Genomic DNA, 17748 nt, shown 5'->3' on the forward strand with positions numbered 1-17748 from the left:
TCATGACATCAAGGGATATGGGGCGAGCACGGGAAAGGGGCGTTGAGGTAGATGATCAGCCATGATCGAATTGAATGGCAGAAAAGGCTCGATGGGCTGAATGGCCTACTCCTATGTTCCTCTGTTCTGAAGAGAGTTGGCGCCAGCACGCAGCCTTGCTTTACCCCACTGCTGATCTTGAAAGTGTCTGATGTTGCTCCATTGTAACTCATGGAACTGTGCATGTTCTCGTGGAAAGAAGAGATGATGCCCAAGAGGTCAGGAGGGCAGCCGAGTTTCCATCGCAGTTTGAAGAGTCCGTCTCTGCTGACAAGATCAAAGGCCTTGGTGATGTTTATTAAAATATGTGCGGCTCTGTGGCGCAATGGATAGTGTGTTGGACTTCTAAATAATGATAAAAAAGGCATTCAAAGGTTGTGGGTTCAAATCCCACCAGAGTCTGATTTTGGACCAGAAACAGAAGAGCACGACGGAACAGAGAGTTAACAAGTGTGTCAAAAGCACTGATTCAGAGACAGAGCGAGAGAGAGAAGAGCAGAGCTGGGGCAAAAAAATCAAAAAGTGACATCACAATGGAGAGTGAGAGCAGGGAAACAGAGAGCCGCTGGGATTTGGTGCAGTGGAAGGATCTGTTGAGCTGTGACATCACAGGCAAGCAGGTAGTTGATTGGTTTGGAAAAAGCTGCATGTTTGATGAGTATCTGGTAAGTGATTGAGGTCCATTTTCGTCCTAATGTTTAAAATAGTAAACAAACTAGTGGTAAGCTTAATAAAATATACAACAAAATAAACAATTGAATAAAATAATTAAGTAGTTAATTGAAACACGTTAAGGATGACAGGACAGGTGATGTGTCACAGCTGCAGCATGTGGGAGCTCCTGGATACCAGTGTGATCCAGGGCAAACACGTCTGCAGTAAGTGTTTGCGGCTCAAAGAGGGAGAAAAAAGGAACGTAGTGGTAGTAGGGGACAGTATAGTAAGGTGGATTGACTGTGTTCTCTGCAGCAAAGAGCAAGAGTCCAGATGGCTGTGTTGCCTGCCGGTGCCAGGATTCAGGACGTCTGCTCAGGGCTGGAGTGAAACATATAATGGGAGGAGGAGGAACCAGTTGTCGTGGTCCATGTCGGTACCAACGACATTGGCAGGACAAGGATAGAGGTTCTGCATAGTCAGTATGAGGAACTAGGCACCAAATTAAGTCGGAGAACCTCAAAGTTAATCATCTCTGGATTATTACCTGAGCCATGTGCAAATTGGCATAGGACAAATAAGATTAGAGAAAGTAATGTGCGGCTGAAAGACTGGTGTGGTTGTAGTGGGTTCTGGTTCGTGGGGCATTGGCACCAGTACTGGGGAAAGAGGTGGCTGTACCGTTGGGACGGTCTACACCTGAACCGTGCTGGTGCCGGTGTTCTAGCGAGCCACATAACGAGGGACGTAGAGACGGTTTTAAACTGAATAGTGGGGGCAAGGGATCAAATTTGGGAAGATATGGTGAATCAAGGAGGAGAGGCAAGGCAAGAGAGAAAGGTATAAATATGGGAAATGATAAAGAGACTGTGACAGGAAGGGACAGAGCAGACAAATCTAAGAGTAAATCAACAGATAAGGCTAGAGGTTACAAAAATAATAAAAGGACAAAACTAAGTGCTCTGTATCTGAATGCATGGAGCTTTCGAAACAAAACAGATGAACAGAGAGCACAAATAGAATAAATAAGTACGATCTGATAGTCATTACAGAGACATGGCTGCAGGGCGACATAGATTGGGATGTGAATATTGGAGGTGACATGGCATTTAGGAAGGACAGGAAGCTTGGAAAAGGTGGTGGGGTAACTCTGTTAATTAATGATGGTATTAGCGCAATAGAGAGGGATGACCTAAGTTCAAGAGATCACGATGTAGAAGCAGTTTGAGTTGAGATGAGAAATAATACAGGCAAGAAGTCACTTGTGGGAGTGGTGTACAGGCCACCTAACATTAACCACACTGTAGGATGGGGTATAAAAAAAGAAATAATGGCAGCTTGTCAGAAAGGTACAGCAATAATTATGGGGGATTTTGATCTCCATATGGACTGGAAATTCTGATGGGCAGAGGTAGCCTAGACGAGGAGTACAGAGAATGTTTTTGGGATAATTTCTTGGAAAAATAAGTTCTGGAGCCAACCTGAGAGCAGGCTATACTAGACCTGGCATTGTGCAACGAGATAGGATTAATTAATGACCTCATAGTTAAGGTGCCCCAAAGTAGTAGCGATTATAATATGATTGAATTTTACATTCAGTTTGAGGGAGAGGAGAGTGTGTCCCAAACGAGTATTTTAAACTTAAATAAGGGCAATTATATGTGCATGAAAGCAGAGCTAGCTAAAGTGAACTGGCAAATTAGGTTAAGGGATAAGTCAATAGAGATGCAGTGGCAGACATTTAAGGAAAATTTCAGAATACACAGAATAGATACATTTCAACCAGAAAGAAAAATTCCAAAGGTGGGACTCACCATCCATGTTTAATGAAAACAGTTAAAGATACTATCAAACTTCAAGAAAAAGCCTATAATTGTGCAAAGATGGGAGGCAGGTCAGAAGATTGGACAGAATATAAAAAAAACAGCAAAGAATGACTAAAAGATTGATAAGGAAGGTAAAATTAGAGTACGAGAGAAAGCTAGCAAGAAATATAAAGACAACTAGTAAGAGTTTCGATAGATATTTTAAAAAGAAAAGAGTTAACAAAGTGAGAGTTGGTCCTATGGAAAGTGTGTCTGGGGAATTAATAATGGATAATTAAGAGATGGCAGATGAATTGAACAGATACTTTGCATCGGTCTTCACTATTGAGGATACAAATAACATCCCAGTATTCGCTGTAAGTCAGGAAATGGAAGGGAGGGAGGAACTCAAGAAAATTACAATCACCAGGGAAGTGGTACTAAACAAATTGTTGGAGCTGCGGGCTGACAAGTCGCCAGGTCCTGAATTGGCCAGTGAGATAGTTGATACGCTGGTTTTAATTTTCGAAAATTCCCTCGCTTCGGGAAGGTTCTGTTAGATTGGAAAGTAGCGAATGTAATTCATTTATTCAAAAAGGGAGGGAGACAGAAAGCAGGAAACGACAGGCCAGTTAGCTTTACATCTGTCTTAGGGAAAATGTTAGGAGAGATTACTGAAGATGTAATAGCAGGGCGTTTAGAAAAAATAAAGGTAATCAGGCAGAGTCAACATGGTTTTGTGAAAGGGAAATCATGTTTAACCAATTTATTGGAGTTCTTTGAGGGAGTTACATGTGCTGTGGATAAAGGGGAACCGGTGGATGTATTGTACTTCGATTTCCAGAAGGATAAGGTGACATATCAAAGGTTATTGCAGAAAATAAAAGCTCATGGTGTCAGGGGTAACATATTGGCATGGATAGAGGATTGGCTAGCTGACAGGAAACAGAGAGTCAGCATAAATGGGTCATTTTCTGGTTGGCAAGAAGTAACGAGTGGTCCACAGGGATCTGTGCTGGGGCCTCAACCTTCTACAATTCTCGAAATGACTTTGATGAAGGGACCAAAAGTATGGTTGCTAAATTTGCTGATGACAAAGATAGGTAGGAAAGTAGGTTGTGAAGAGGACATAAGGGGGCTACAAAGGGATATAGATAGGTTAAGTGACTGGGCAAAGACCTGGCAAATGGAGTATAATGTGGGAAAGTGGGAAATTGTCCACTTTGGCAGGAAGAATAAAAAAGCATATTATCTAAATGGTGAGAGATTGCAGAGATCTGAGATGCAGAGGGATCTGGGTGTCCTAGTGCACGAATCGCAAAAGGTTAGTCTGCAGGTACAGCATGTAATTAGGAAAGCTAATAGAATGGTATCATTTATCGCCAGGGGAGGTTATGCTTCAGCTATACAGGGCATTGGTGAGACCTCTTCTGCAACACTGAGTACAGTTCTGGTCTCCTTATTTATGGAAGGATGTAAATGCATTGGAGGTAGTACAGAGAAGGTTTACTAGACTAATACATGGAATGGGTGGGCATTCTTACGAGGAAAGATTGGACAGGCTAGGTTCGTATCCACTAGAGTTTAGAAGAGAAAGAGGCGACATGATTGAAACAGACAAGATCCTGAGGGGTTTTGACAGGGTGGATGTGGAAAGGATGTTTCCCCTTGTGGGAGAATCTAGAGCTAGGGGTCACTGTTTAAAAATAAGGGGTCACCCATTTAAGACAGAGATGAGGAGCAATTTTCCCCCTCAGAGGGTCGTGAGTCTTTGGAATTTTCTTCCTCAAAAGGCGGTGGAAGCAGAGTCTTTGAATATTTTTAAGGGAGAGATGGATAGATTCTTTATCTGCAAGGGGGTGAAAGGTTTTCGGAGGTAGATGGAAATGTGGAGTAATCAGTTCAGCCATGAGCTTATTGAATGGTGAAGCAGGCTCGAAGGGACGAGTGGCCCACTCCTGCTCCTAATTCGTATGTTCATATGTAAAGACAATGTAGAGTGGTCTGTACTGTTCACAGTACTTGTCCTGTAACTGCCGAAGTGAGACAATCATGTCGACTGTCGATCTACCAGCTCTGAAGCTGCCCTGAGACTCAGGATAGATGTGTGATGCCAGGGTCTGCAATCTGGTCAGAGCAATGCGAGCAAAGACCTTCCCCACAATACTTAGCAAGGAGATGCCTCGCTAATTGCTGCAGTCACTGCGATTCCCCCTTATTGTTGTACAAGGTGACAATGTTTGCATCACGCATGTTTTGAGGTGCAGATTTTGCCTTCCAACAGAGACACAGAAGTTCATGGAGATGCTGCAGTGGAACCGCTTTTCCACTCTTGATGATTCCAGGTGGAATACCATCATTTCCCGGGGCTTTACCACTGGCAAGATGGTCAATGGCTTTGTTGAGCTCCACTATGGTGGGGTCACTGTCCAGCTCCTCCATGACAGGGAAGTCTGGAATGGCACTGAGAGCCACTTCAATGACAATATTCTCCGTTATGTAAAGTTTAAGGTAATGCTCCACTCACCTTTCCATCTGCTTGTTAACAGATGATTCCACTTTGACACCGCACTGAGACCTTGAGCATTGTTGTCTGAAAGAGCCTGATCGAGGATGTTGAGGAACTCCTGGGTCCGTTCTGGATCACTGGTTCGTCAAGAGTTGATCTGAGGACGACGTTCTTCTTGGATGGATGAAGCTTCCTTGGCTGAAGCCTGACCTTGCTACACACCAGGGAGTGCTCAGTGTCACAGTCAGCGCTGTGATAGCTGCGAGTGATGAGGACACTGCTGAGGGTGGTATGTCTGGTGATGATAAGGTCTACCTGGTGCCAGTGGCGTGATCTCAGATGTCTCCAGGACACCCTGTGGCACAGCTTGACCTGGAAGTAGCTGTTCATCACACAGAATCCATGGTGACAGCATAACTCCAGCAACCTCTGTCCATTTTCATTCATCTTGCCAATCCCCTGGTGCTCTATGCACATTGGCAAAGCTGTGTAGTCAGTATCCAAGCTTGTGTTGAAGTCTCCTAGAAGGTACAGTCCCTCAGTGCTGGGAATTCTACTGATGGCAGTATCAAGTGTCACATAGAATTGATCCTTGACATCTGGGGTGGAGGTGAGTGTCGGGACATAGATGCACATGAGATTAACTGGGCCCACGCTTGTTGACAAGTGAAGAGTAAGAAGTCTCTCTGAGCCTACTGTGGCTGGTTCACTCATCTCAAGTGGCGTGTTTTTTACTGTGAAAACCACTCCATGCTGACGAGTTGCCTCTTGGGCTTTCCCCTGCCAGAAGAAGGTGTAGTGTTTCTCTTTGAGGGATCCACTTTGGACGAGTCTAGTTTCTTGCAGCACAGCAATGTCCACATTGAGCCTTGTGAGTTATTTGTCCATCAAAGCTGTCTTGTGTGTGTCATCAACCTGCAGAAGGGTGTCAGTAAGGCCAGGACACATGTTCCTTACATTCCAGCTTGTGATGCGAAGGACTGGTGTCTTCTTTGTTGAGCTTGTTTTTCTTGGTGCATTGATTATCGATCCGCCTGTTGAGAGATGACTCTCTAAGCTCCAAGCACCCATTGAAGCAAGCAGGTTGTGGCAGGACAGCACCTAACTGATTGGGGGCTACCCAGCTTGGAGTGGGTGGTAGCTATCCAATGAGATGCGATGATCTCTTCAACTGTCAGAAGTAACCCCTGGTGCTCATACTCTGCACCAATTGAGTGAGAGCTTATAATCGGTAACCGTTTCTTCCCGTGTTGTGCTAATGTTTAAGCACAAATAGTGTCCTCTGCACGGCACGTTAGTACTGAACACAAAATGGCTCCTTTGGTCATGTGTTAATTATAAAATGGCTTTCTTGACCTTGTTAGTTATTACAATGGATACATTATAAAAATGGTCAAATTAAACTGAGATCGAACTACCCAAGCTTACCTGCATCCTCCAGTCCTCTGGCAACATTCCCATATTTAAGGAGGATTGAAAGATTGTGGTTAGAGTCTCTGATATTTCCACCCTTACCTCCCTCAGCAACCCAGGATGCAACCCATTCAAACTGGGTGACTTTTCTACTGTGAGAGCTGCCAACCTTGCAATTGTCTCCTCTTTATCTATTTTCATCCTGTCCAATCTCTTCACTTCCTCCTCCTTTACTGTGACATTTGCAGCATCCGCTTATTTTGTGATACTTAATTAGTGCCTCAGCCACACCCTCTGTCTCCACAGGATCTCCTAATTGATCCCCCTTTCACTGACTGTCCATATGTTGGTAAAAGACTTCAGTGTTCCCAGTTATGTAACCTGCTAATCTCTTCTCATACATTCTCTTGCTGATCTCATTTCCTTTTTCAGCTCTCCTCTGTACTTTCTGTATCTGCTTGTTTCTCTACTGCATATGAATCCTCACATGATTTCGATATGAATGATTTTTGAACTATTTTGTTGAAGGATTGAGTTTTGTAAATTTCTCCCTAGCTCCCCTCATGGTCAGGCAGAAAGTTTAACTGCTGTGTTTTCAAACAGCAACAGCTTTATTTGAAAAGCCATTGTGACAGGATTCCGGGTTTTAATGCAGTCACAAATCTGGTTCTGATGTCTTGTGGCTCCAGCTGTCACATGACCTGTCAGAGGATGACCTCATAATTGGCCCAGTCATGGAGCTGTGGGTTGATGTTTAAATTGTTTCAAAATAATTTTCCAGAAGGACAATCAAAATGAATCGATATATGAAAGGTAGATTTTGTGAATTTGTGCTCCCAGTGGAAATTCCTGCAGAGTCTGCTGGTTTTCATATCCCCAATTCCCCACAGGAAGCTCTGTGTCGGAATCTGTATTCATTATATCAATATTATACAGAATCATTTCATGGGAGACCCCAGTGTGAATTGTAGACAGTTGGGTCAGTTTTAACTTTCAAATTAACACAGATGCAAAATACTACAGATGCTGGAAATCTGAAATAAAACAGAAAATGGTGGAAATACTCAGCAGGTCTGGGAGCATCTATGGAGAGAGAAACAGAGTTAACGTTTGTGGTCTGTGACCTTTCATCAGAACTGGGCTGAAATTGTCTGAGGGCCAAGTGGCCTCTTTCTGTGCCTTAAACTTTCTATGAGTCTAAGATTCTGTGAGATTCTGGAATCAATTTCAGGGTCGATGACATTGCACTCTGTAAGGATAGGAAGATGGAGATTATTAAGTACAGTGCAAGAATATAGATGCTTTTACATTATTTTAATCAAAATTGATTTAAACTTTGTGTTCACGCATCCGATCTTTTGATCACAATGACACTGATAACAATGGAAAAAGCAAGACTTGCATTTCACGACCACAGGACGTTGCAAAGCCTTTTCCAGCCAATGAAGGACTTTCCAAGTGTAGTCACTGTAGTCATGTAGGAAACATGGTGGCCAATGTGCGCACAGCAAGCTCCCAGAAACAACAATGTGATAAAAACGAGATAATCTGTTTTTAAGTGATGTTGATTCAGGGTTAAACAATGACCAGCACCCCAGAAATAATTCCCCTTCTATTCTCTGAAATAGTGCCATGGTACCTTTAACATCCACCTGAGAGGGCAGAGGGATCCTCAGTTTTCTGTTTCACCTCAAAAACAGCATTTCTGATAGTGCAGCACTGCCTTAGTACTGTCCTGGAGTGTCAGCCATTTTTAAAGGGCTGTTAGTCCTACTGGAAAATATTTAAAGGAAGATTAAATGAAATGAAATAAATACATTGCTTTTGCCTCTCTCCCATCCCCCCAATAACAGTTAAATTAAATTAAAACCTACCTTTACCATCTGACCCCAACTGCACAAACTGTAAACTGTAACCCTTCCCAGCATCCCCTACACCCATGACATTAATTTGACTCCGCCCCCCCTCCCCCACACTGAGAAACTTACCTTCTCCTCCCTCCCCACCAGTGTTGCACCTCATTTCCCCGGATGGGGCTCCGAAGGCACGGCAGTGCCGGTCACTGGGCTGAAGATCGCAGTGGGATATCAGGAAGTGATGGGATAATAATTAATGCAGGTTTGTTTCTGTCAATCTCAACTCCACAAGGACTTGCCTGTTAATTGTAGAAAAATTAAAGCTCTATAACCTTTTGATAAAAGGGGGTTCAAATCCATTTCCAAACAAATGATAGTTCTCATTGTATCTAGAACATGTTTTCTTGCATACAAACATACCAATTAGGAGCAGGAGTAGACCACTCGGCCCCTCGAGCCTGCTCCACCATTCAATAAGATCATGGCTGATCTGATTTTAACCTCAACTCCACATTCCCACCTGCCCCCAGTAACCTTTCACCCCCTTGTTTATCAAGAATCTATCTACCTCTATCTTAAAATATTTAAGAATTTCTGTCGTCCAGCAACTCTCACTTTATTTCCTGGATTTCACCTAAAAAATGTATTTCCACACTTTGGATATCCTGTACTTCATTAATGTTTTTGCTCTCTGGGGATTTCCCTTTAATTATATTCAGTGCTGGTATTTTACTGCCACACACTGACTGAAAGTGTCCCATCTTGACAGTTTTCCCACTTGTGTCTCTCTCGGCCACACCTACTGCAATTGGTTGCAGCTACCACTAGATGCTCTTCCCATATTTCTTGTCTTTTACCACTAATTTTTCCTTTTGTTTTCTGAACAAATTCAATTGAGTCTGCTACTCTCGAGATCAGACTCTCCCTGTCCCCTCGGACAACGGATTGGTTAAACTTTCTAACCTCTGCTTGTTTGCTCAATTGAATCACTTTCGTTAATGTGAGATCAGCCCTGGACTGTAGATGATCTGAAAGGGTGTTGTCCAATACCCCGAACACAATCCTGTCTCCATTCAGCTCTTCTCTTAAGTTGCCGTATTCACAAACCTCCGTGAGTTTGTACAAGTCATTGATAAATGAATGAATGCTCTCCCCTTTCTGTTTTGTACGCTTATGAAATTCAAAGTGATTCCTGACAATGCAGCGGCCAGCCGACGTCATCAGAGCGCTCCAAGCTCGCACATGCACAAACAGTCTCCTGCGCTCTGAGATGCTGCGCATGCTCAGCCTACATCTTCCAGGACTAACTGGCGCATGCGCGAGAAAACGCTCTCCCCCCTCGGCCACTCACTCCAGGCCGCTCGCTGCCCGCTCCCTGCTACCCCGCTCCCCCGCCCTCCGGCCGCTCGCTACCCACATCCCCACACTGCCCTCTCTCCGTCCACTCATGCCGTACTTCTCCCCACATCCCTCCAGACACTAGCTCTAGGCCATGCCGCTTCCCTCCTCTCGGCCACTCGCTCCAACATTTGATCATTCATCACCGCACCACCCGCAGAAGCAAGGCGGGCCTCGAGGGGTGATGGGGCAATGTTGGAGCGAGTGACCAAGAGGAGGGAAGCGGCACGGCCCATGGCCTTGAGTGTGAGCGGCCAGAGAGCAGGATGGGGCTGGTGGTGGGGGAAGCGGGGAGTGAGCAGTCAGAGAGTGGGATGGGGGGAAGTGGGGAGTGAGTGGCCAGAGAATGGGATGGCACTGTTCAGAGGGGATTTGAGGAAAAAATGTTTCACCTCGAGGGTGGTTGGAATCTGGAACACACTGCCTGAAGGAGTGGTAGAGGCAGGAACCCTCACAACATTTAAGAAGTATCTAGATGAGCACTCAAAACGCCACAGAATACAAGGCTACGGCCACGTGCTGGAAAATGGAATTAGAATAGATAGGTACTTGATGGCCGAAAGGCCTGTTTCTGTGCTGTGTAACTCTATGTCTCGATGAAACCTCACTGAATTACAGAGGGTGTGCAGCACTGTCAGGGGTGCTGCCCTTCTGATGAGACTTCAAACAGCACAACGTTCTCCGAGTATCAACCAAACCATGTCCATTGTGTAGATATGTGCCATATTTGCTTATGAAACGGCAGTCACTGCTCCAAAAGTAATTCACTTTAAGTGAATTAAGATGACTTGGTACTATATAACTGGCGAATGCACAAGAGGGAGCGGGGGATTGTTGGGGGTGGGATGGAGGCGGCGTCGGCAACCTTTGAAAGTCTTTTTGGGTCGAAGTTGTTTTCTATGATACATTGAATTGCGCCATCTTTCATCCTGGCAGCTGCCTGAATGTCACAGACAGTGATGTTTCAGTGGAAGAGGCTGCATTTGCGCATGTGCTAGTACAGCACCACCTGGTGGTTGCGTTGTCAGCAAATGCAGCGTTTTAAATTTGGCTCCACGATGAAATTTTATTCCTGAATTAAAATAGGTCTTGAGTGCCTTAATAACTTCTTCACACGTAACCTTCTGTTCTTCATGAGGATGTTGCCTGCACACTCCCTCCATTGCATACAATAGCGTACTGACCTGCTCCATGTCTGGCTTCTGCACGAGACCCGATGCAGTACGATACCTTGCAAACCTCTGGAACCATCTCGGCCACTCCTCGGCTTGGTTCAGTCCAGTGACTTTTTCAAAGTTCTCCGGTAGAGGCAAAGATTTCTCCATCTTCGCTTTAGTTTACTGTGGCCCCCATATAATGTTGTGATATCTGTCAAGTCTTAGTACAGAATTTATAAGAGTCTGATGGTTAAAATAACCTGAGTTTACTCTACATTTCTTGCATGGAAGGTTTCATCGACAACTCTCCATGAGGTGCCGTACAGATTATATATATTACATCACTTCCTGTGATAATGTACACAGTCTATTTACATAATCTGCCCAGTAACAACCCAATGTCCACTCAATTATATTATTGTTCAGATGTGAGAAAAGCTGAGGAAGGGAATGGAGCATCTGAATGAAGATTTCATGATGCTGATGATGTAAATGAGGATCTGTTACCCATTCCACAATCCCTCTTTATTTCTGTGCATGTTTCTCGATGCTGTTTCAACCAAATTGAAAAAGAATCACAAATCCTGCTCTGGAGCCTCAGGTACTAATTACCCAGAGGCATGGTTGCCAATTGGTCAGGCGTCAGTTACGTAAAGTGAAGATCACGGGTTCAATCTTCCTCCATGCCTTGTGATTAGTTTCTCATCTTAAATGTGATGTTTTCCTGAAGGATGCCCATTGCATTTGTTTTCCGCTGATTGTTTCAACCATCTGGAAATCAGTGTCCTGTTGCACTTCATCCTGGACACTGGGAAGAACATGAGGAGTAGCCACATGGTCCCTCGAGCCATCTCTGCCATTGATAGAGTGAAAATATCTGAGGTCCAAGCACTGAACCTTATTACTGTGCATATGCCGGATATTTAACAGAGCTATTCTATTAATCCCACATCCCGCACTCCTGTCCTTTCCCTCATTGCCCTGTTATATTTTCCATGTCAGGTATTTGTCCAATTCCATTTAGAGTTACCACTGAATCTGCTTCCACTGACCTTTCAGGATTGCATTCCAGACCAGAACAACACACTGCTGAAAAAACAATCTCCTCATCACAACATAGTGGTGCACAGTGGCGCAGTGGTTAGCACCGCAGCTTCACAGCTCTGGGGACCAGGGTTTGATTCTGGGTACTGTCTGTGCGGAGTTTGCAAGTTCTCCCTATGACCTTCTGGGTTTTCGCCGGGTGCTCTGGTTTCCTCCCACTGCCAAAAACTTGCAGGTGGTAGGTAAATTGACTGTTGTAAATTGCCCCTAGTTTAGGTCGGTGGTAGGGAATGTGGGATTACTGTAGGGTTAGTATAAATGGGTGGTTGTTGGTCGGCACAGACTAGGTGGGCCGAAGGGCCTGTTCCAGTGCTGTATTTCTAAATAAATAAACTCTCATTATTTTGCCAATTACTTTAAATGTGTTTCCTCTGGTTACTGACCCTTCTGACACTGGCAACACTTTCTCCTTCTTCACTCTATCAAAACTCTTCAGGATTTGCATTTCCTGCTGCCTTTGCTGATATAACAAGGCTGAGCACACATCACCAAAAGGAATATGATTGGCTATGAATCACATTTATCCTTCCTGTCAATCTGATGTGGATCTTGTATTTTCCCGGAACCAAACAACCTGAACAGCAAGTGTGGGTTCCAGTGATTCCCACCGCTCTGAGAGAGAGAGGATGTGATAATGAGCCAGATAGAAGAAAGGAGTGAGATAGAGAGTAAAATATCCCTGGTCTGTTCCTACTAACCCCCCAATACCAGACTTAAAATGGCATTGTTTTCTCCTGTCTCTCCACATTCTAATCCATTGATGTTTGCAATCCTTTCATCTGTCCCTTTAATTCCTGTTTCCTAATCCATTGATGTTTCACAATATCCCAATCCATTGATATAACTCAGTCCATAGAATTTCCCAATCCAGATATTTTCCAGTCCATTGACTTTCCCAATCCATTAATGGTTCCTGTCCATTGACATTCCCAATCCATTTATATTGCATGTGATTTCAAAGCAACTGTGGACTACAAATAGTATCAGTATTATCAGATACATCAAGACGAGGTGCAATAGCCAAGTGGACAGATGTTGGGTTTATAAAAAAAAAAGCACTGGCTCGATATTTGTCCAGTCTAACACTGGATCTGAACTCTCAACCTACTGTATTTCTGTGGGTCTGCTGACTTGCAGATGTGAAGAACCATTGGATGTTTCTCAATCCTCTGACTTTTCTCATTCTTGTGCCGCATTTGTTCCTTTGGGTTCACCAGTGAAGAAAATCATTTCCCATTACATTTGGTGAAGACTTTAATAACCTCACGTTCTTGTGTCTCACCATCTCAGGTCAAACTCCCTACAGAAACTTTAAACATTTAACTAATCTGCCGGAAACATTTTCAAGGGCGCAGCCATTCCTTCATTATGTTTCCTTCTTTGACATGTGATTCATAAATATGTGTGCAATGGAGAGAGAGAATGAAAAAAAGAGAGAAAGAGAGGGAGAGAGAGTGCAATAGAAAGTTAGAGGACCAGCTAAAGACAGACAGAGAGAGAGAGGCAGAGAGAGGTAAAGCGTTGGACAGAGACAGAGAGAGAGAGAGAGAGAAGCAGAGAGAGTCATTGAGTCATGGAGTCATTTTGCCCATCAAGCCCATGTAAATCAATCCATTCAGTCCCATTCCCCCGCTCTATCCCCATAGCCGTGTAAGTTATCTAAATCTGTCATATTTATTATAATCTTGTACATGTCTATCAAATCTCCCCTCAATCTCCTTTGCTGCAAGGAGAACAAACCCAGCTTCTCCAACCTAACCTTACAACTAAAATCCCTCATGTCTGGAACCATTCTGGTAAATTTCCTCCACCCTCTCAAGGACACTCACATCCCTCCAAAAGTGTGGTGACTAGAACTGGATGCAATTCTCTGCTTGTGGCCAAACTAGAACTTTATACAGGTTCAGCATAACTTCCCTGCTTTTGTCCTCAATACCTCTATTTATGAAGCCCAAGATCCCATATGCTTTGCTAACTACTCTCTCAATGTGTCCTGCCACCTTCAAAGAACTATGCACATGAATTCCCAGGTTTTTATTCCTACAAATATACTTCATTCATATAAATCTGTAAAAAAATGCATTCTAAAACAGTTCAAAACAGCACAAGTTAACAGTCCAAAAAGTGCAAAGGTGCTATTGCACCTCGTCTCGATGCATCTGATAATACTGATACTATTTGTATTCCACAGTTGCTTTGAAATCACAGGCAATATAAATGGATTGGGAATGTCAATGGACAGGAACCATTAATGGATTTGGAAATTCTTTTGACTGAGTTATATCAATGGATTGGGATATTGTGAAACATCAATGGATTAGGAAACTGGAATTAAAGGGACAGATGAAAGGTTTGCAAACATCAATGGATTAGAATGTGCAGAAGCAGGAGAAAATGATGCCATTTTAAGTCGGGTGTCGGGGGGTTAGTAGGAACAGACCAGGGCTATTTTACTCTCTATCTCACTCCTTTCTTTTATCTGGTTCATTAAGTTTTCTTCAATAGAGGGGTGAGTTGCCTCACAACCCTTCCATTTCATTTTACCTGCCATGTACATTTTACAGCAAAATCATATCTGGTGTATACAGCCCGAGGGGTTTCCCATGGGTCCAGTTCCTTCGTTCACTATGGCGGGAGGACCTTACACAGTGGTCTTTCCACATTGAGCCTTTGCAGTGGCTACCCCAAGCTTTAGTGTGTCCCTCAGCACGTAGTCCTGGACCTTGGAATGTGCCAGTCTGCAACACTCGGTCGTGAACAACTCTTTGCGCTGGAAGACCAGCAAGTTTAGGGCAGACCAAAGAGCTTCTTTCACCAAATTGATGGTCCTCCAGCAGCAGTTGATGTTTATCTCGGTGTGCATCAATGGGAACAGCCCGTAGAGCACAGACTCCTGTGTTACAGAGCTGCTTGAGATGAATCTCGACAAAAACCACTGCATCTCTTTCCACACCTGCTTTGCAAAGACACATTCCAGAAGGAGGTGGGCAATAGTTTCTTCCCCACCTACTCAGCAGAGATGACATCTGTGATTGAAGCAAAAAGCAGAACCGACCTGATGCACAACATGAAACCAGCAGCCAGAACATTATATGACTTGAAATAGCCAAGGCAGTTGTGCAAAAGACAGTGAGACACTGCGCAAATAAACACTGGACAAAATCACAAATGTAACAATGCTTTCAAAAGCAAATCTCCCGAGTATGCTCACACTCGTCAAGCAGAGGTGACTTTGCTGGCTCAGGCACGTTCGCAGGATGGAAGATGACACATTCCCAAGGGTATTCTGTATGGGGAGGTCGCCGGAGACAGAAGACCAGTTGGATGCCCAAAGCCCCACTTCAAGGATGCCTGCAAGCAGGACATGAAGGCCCGAAACATCGATTTTCACACATGGGAGACACTGGCCAACAACAGAGGGAAATGGTGATATTACCCCTGGACTGGTGTGTGCGTCACCATGACGATCAGTGACTACAGCAGCTTGACAGCAGGTGCCAACATGGAAAACAGCGACACCTGATAATCCCACCTCATATGTGTCACTTGTGGAAAAACCTGCCTCTCACAGATTGACCTCTTCAGCTATCGGACAAAGTGCACCATGGGAAACTATCCCATCGCCAATGGATTTGCTGCACGTCCATCATCTCATGTAGAAGGAAGGATGACGACGACATCTACAACCAGGGCGGCCCATCGTGCCTGTGGCAGCTCTTTCATTTCCTTTCAACGATTTATCGAAATTCCCTTTTCAACCTTACGATTGAGTCTCCTTCCACCATCCTCTCAGGCAATACATTCCAGACCAAAATCAACAGCAACTTGTGTGTAACTTTCTAGAGCACCTTTAACGTACGGGAGTGTCGGAAAGCGAAATTTGACCCAGAACCACATAAGACCATATTAGAGCAGATGGCCAAAAGCTTGGTCACAGAAGTAGCTTCCATGAGTGTTTTAAAGGAGGGAAGAGAGGTGGAGAGGCGGAGAGTTCAGGGAGGGAAATCTCAGGCTTCGGGCCTGGACAGCTGATGGCACAGCCGCCAGCGGTGGAGCGATTAAAATCAGCGATGCTCAAAAGACCAGAATTGGAGCAGTGCAGGAATGTCGGGGTGAGTGAACCAAATAAAATCCGGCCCTTTGTATCCCCCTCACAGCTGACATTCCCACCTAGCTATTTATTATCAATCAATTTTGCTCTTGCAGTTCTATTTCACACCACGAGATGTCAGTCTCATGCCATTTCAGAGCAAGCTGCATGCAAGCTTACTTTACTGCCAGTCTCATCCTGTGTTGAGTGGACAAGGATCTTCTTCTCTTGCAGTTTCTCCAAATGATAGGTGTTCATTCTTGCCCCTGCACTTCAAAGAAACTGGGAAAAAAACATTCTTAACATTTTCTCACATTCACGCACCCATTTACCCCAGTGATAATTCACAACATTTTCTTTGTACCATCGCCATCTACATAACTTAACATAGTTAAATTAAATTCGTGACAAAGCGCTGGCGATAACATTGTTCTTCCCCAAAATATGTACAATTTTCAAATGATCAGGCTGGAGCAACAAACTCCATCTAAATATTCTAGTATTTTGGTTTTTAAACTTATCCACAAACGTTAATGGGTTATTGTCAGTTTATATTAGTGTTTCTTTATAGTCCTGGCGGACATATACTTTGAAATGTTTGAGAGCCAGCAAAAGTCCGAATGTTTCTTTTTCCACAGTGGAATACTTTTTTGATGCCAATTTAGTTTTCTTGAAAAGTACCCTACTGGCTTCTCTATGCCCGATTTGTCATCCTGCAATTGGACTGCACCAACCCCCAGGTCGCTAGAATCGATCGCTATTTTAATGGGTTTCGCAAAATTTGGAGCAGCGAACACTGGTTCATTAGGTAAGATTGCCTTTAGCGGCGACAGGGAGAGCGAGGTGGCAGCTGGGTAAGTGAGTTTACAACTTATATAAACTTATCTTTTTGTTTCGGCAGTTTCTTTTTGCAGCGGCGACAGGGAGAGCGAATTGGCAGCTGGGTAAGTGAGTTTACAACTTATATAAACTTATCTTTTTGTTTCGGCAGTTTCTTTTTGCAGCGGCGACAGGGAGAGCGAGGTGGCAGCTGGGAAAGTAAATACTATATATTTGGGCAGCGGCTGAACACCTGTAGTGTCTCCCACCCGCCCTCCTCCTCTGACCAAAAAAAAAACGACTCGGTGGTGTGCAGATAAGGTAAGGCTTTTTCTGTTTATTTTTTTTTCCTGTGATTGGTAAAAACTTTTCGTTCCTTTTTCATTTATCTAAGTTAAGGCTAAGTTAAGCTTAAGATTAAAAATGGCAGGAGGTCTCAGACCCGTGTTATGCTCCTCTTGCTCAATGTGGGAGCTCAGGGACACGGCTGATGTCCCTGACTCCTTCACGTGTTGGAATTGTGTCCAGCTGCAGCTCTTGTTAGACCGCATGACGGCTCTGGAGCTGCGGATGGACTCACTTTGGAGCATCCGCGATGCTGAGGAGGTCGTGGATAGCACATTTAGCGAATTGGTCACACCGCAGATTAGGATTGCTGAGGGAGAAAGGAAATGGGTGACCAAAAGGCAGAGAAAGAGCAGGAAGGCAGTGCAGGTGTCCCCTGCGGTCATCTCCCTCCAAAACAGGTATACTGTTTTGGATACTGTTGAGGGAGATGGCTCACCAGGGGAAGGCAGCAGTAGCCAGGTTCATGGCACCGTGGCTGGCTCTGCTGTTCAGAAGGGCGGGATAAAGAGTGGAAGGGCTATAGTCATAGGGGATTCAATTGTAAGGGGAGTAGATA

The 17748-nt window shown here is 44.3% G+C and overlaps 1 non-coding gene across 1 annotated transcript; it reads left to right on the forward strand.

The window, feature by feature from the left end:
* The first annotated feature begins 350 nt into the window (after positions 1-350).
* trnar-ucu (transfer RNA arginine (anticodon UCU)) lies at positions 351-441 on the forward strand. The gene is given in 2 exon segments: positions 351-387; positions 406-441. It is a non-coding gene; the product is annotated as a tRNA-Arg (tRNA).
* The last annotated feature ends 17307 nt before the right edge of the window (positions 442-17748 follow it).

The sequence above is a fragment of the Heterodontus francisci genome, unplaced genomic scaffold (genome assembly GCF_036365525.1).
Source record: "Heterodontus francisci isolate sHetFra1 unplaced genomic scaffold, sHetFra1.hap1 HAP1_SCAFFOLD_86, whole genome shotgun sequence".
NCBI classification, from domain to species: Eukaryota; Metazoa; Chordata; class Chondrichthyes; order Heterodontiformes; family Heterodontidae; genus Heterodontus; species Heterodontus francisci.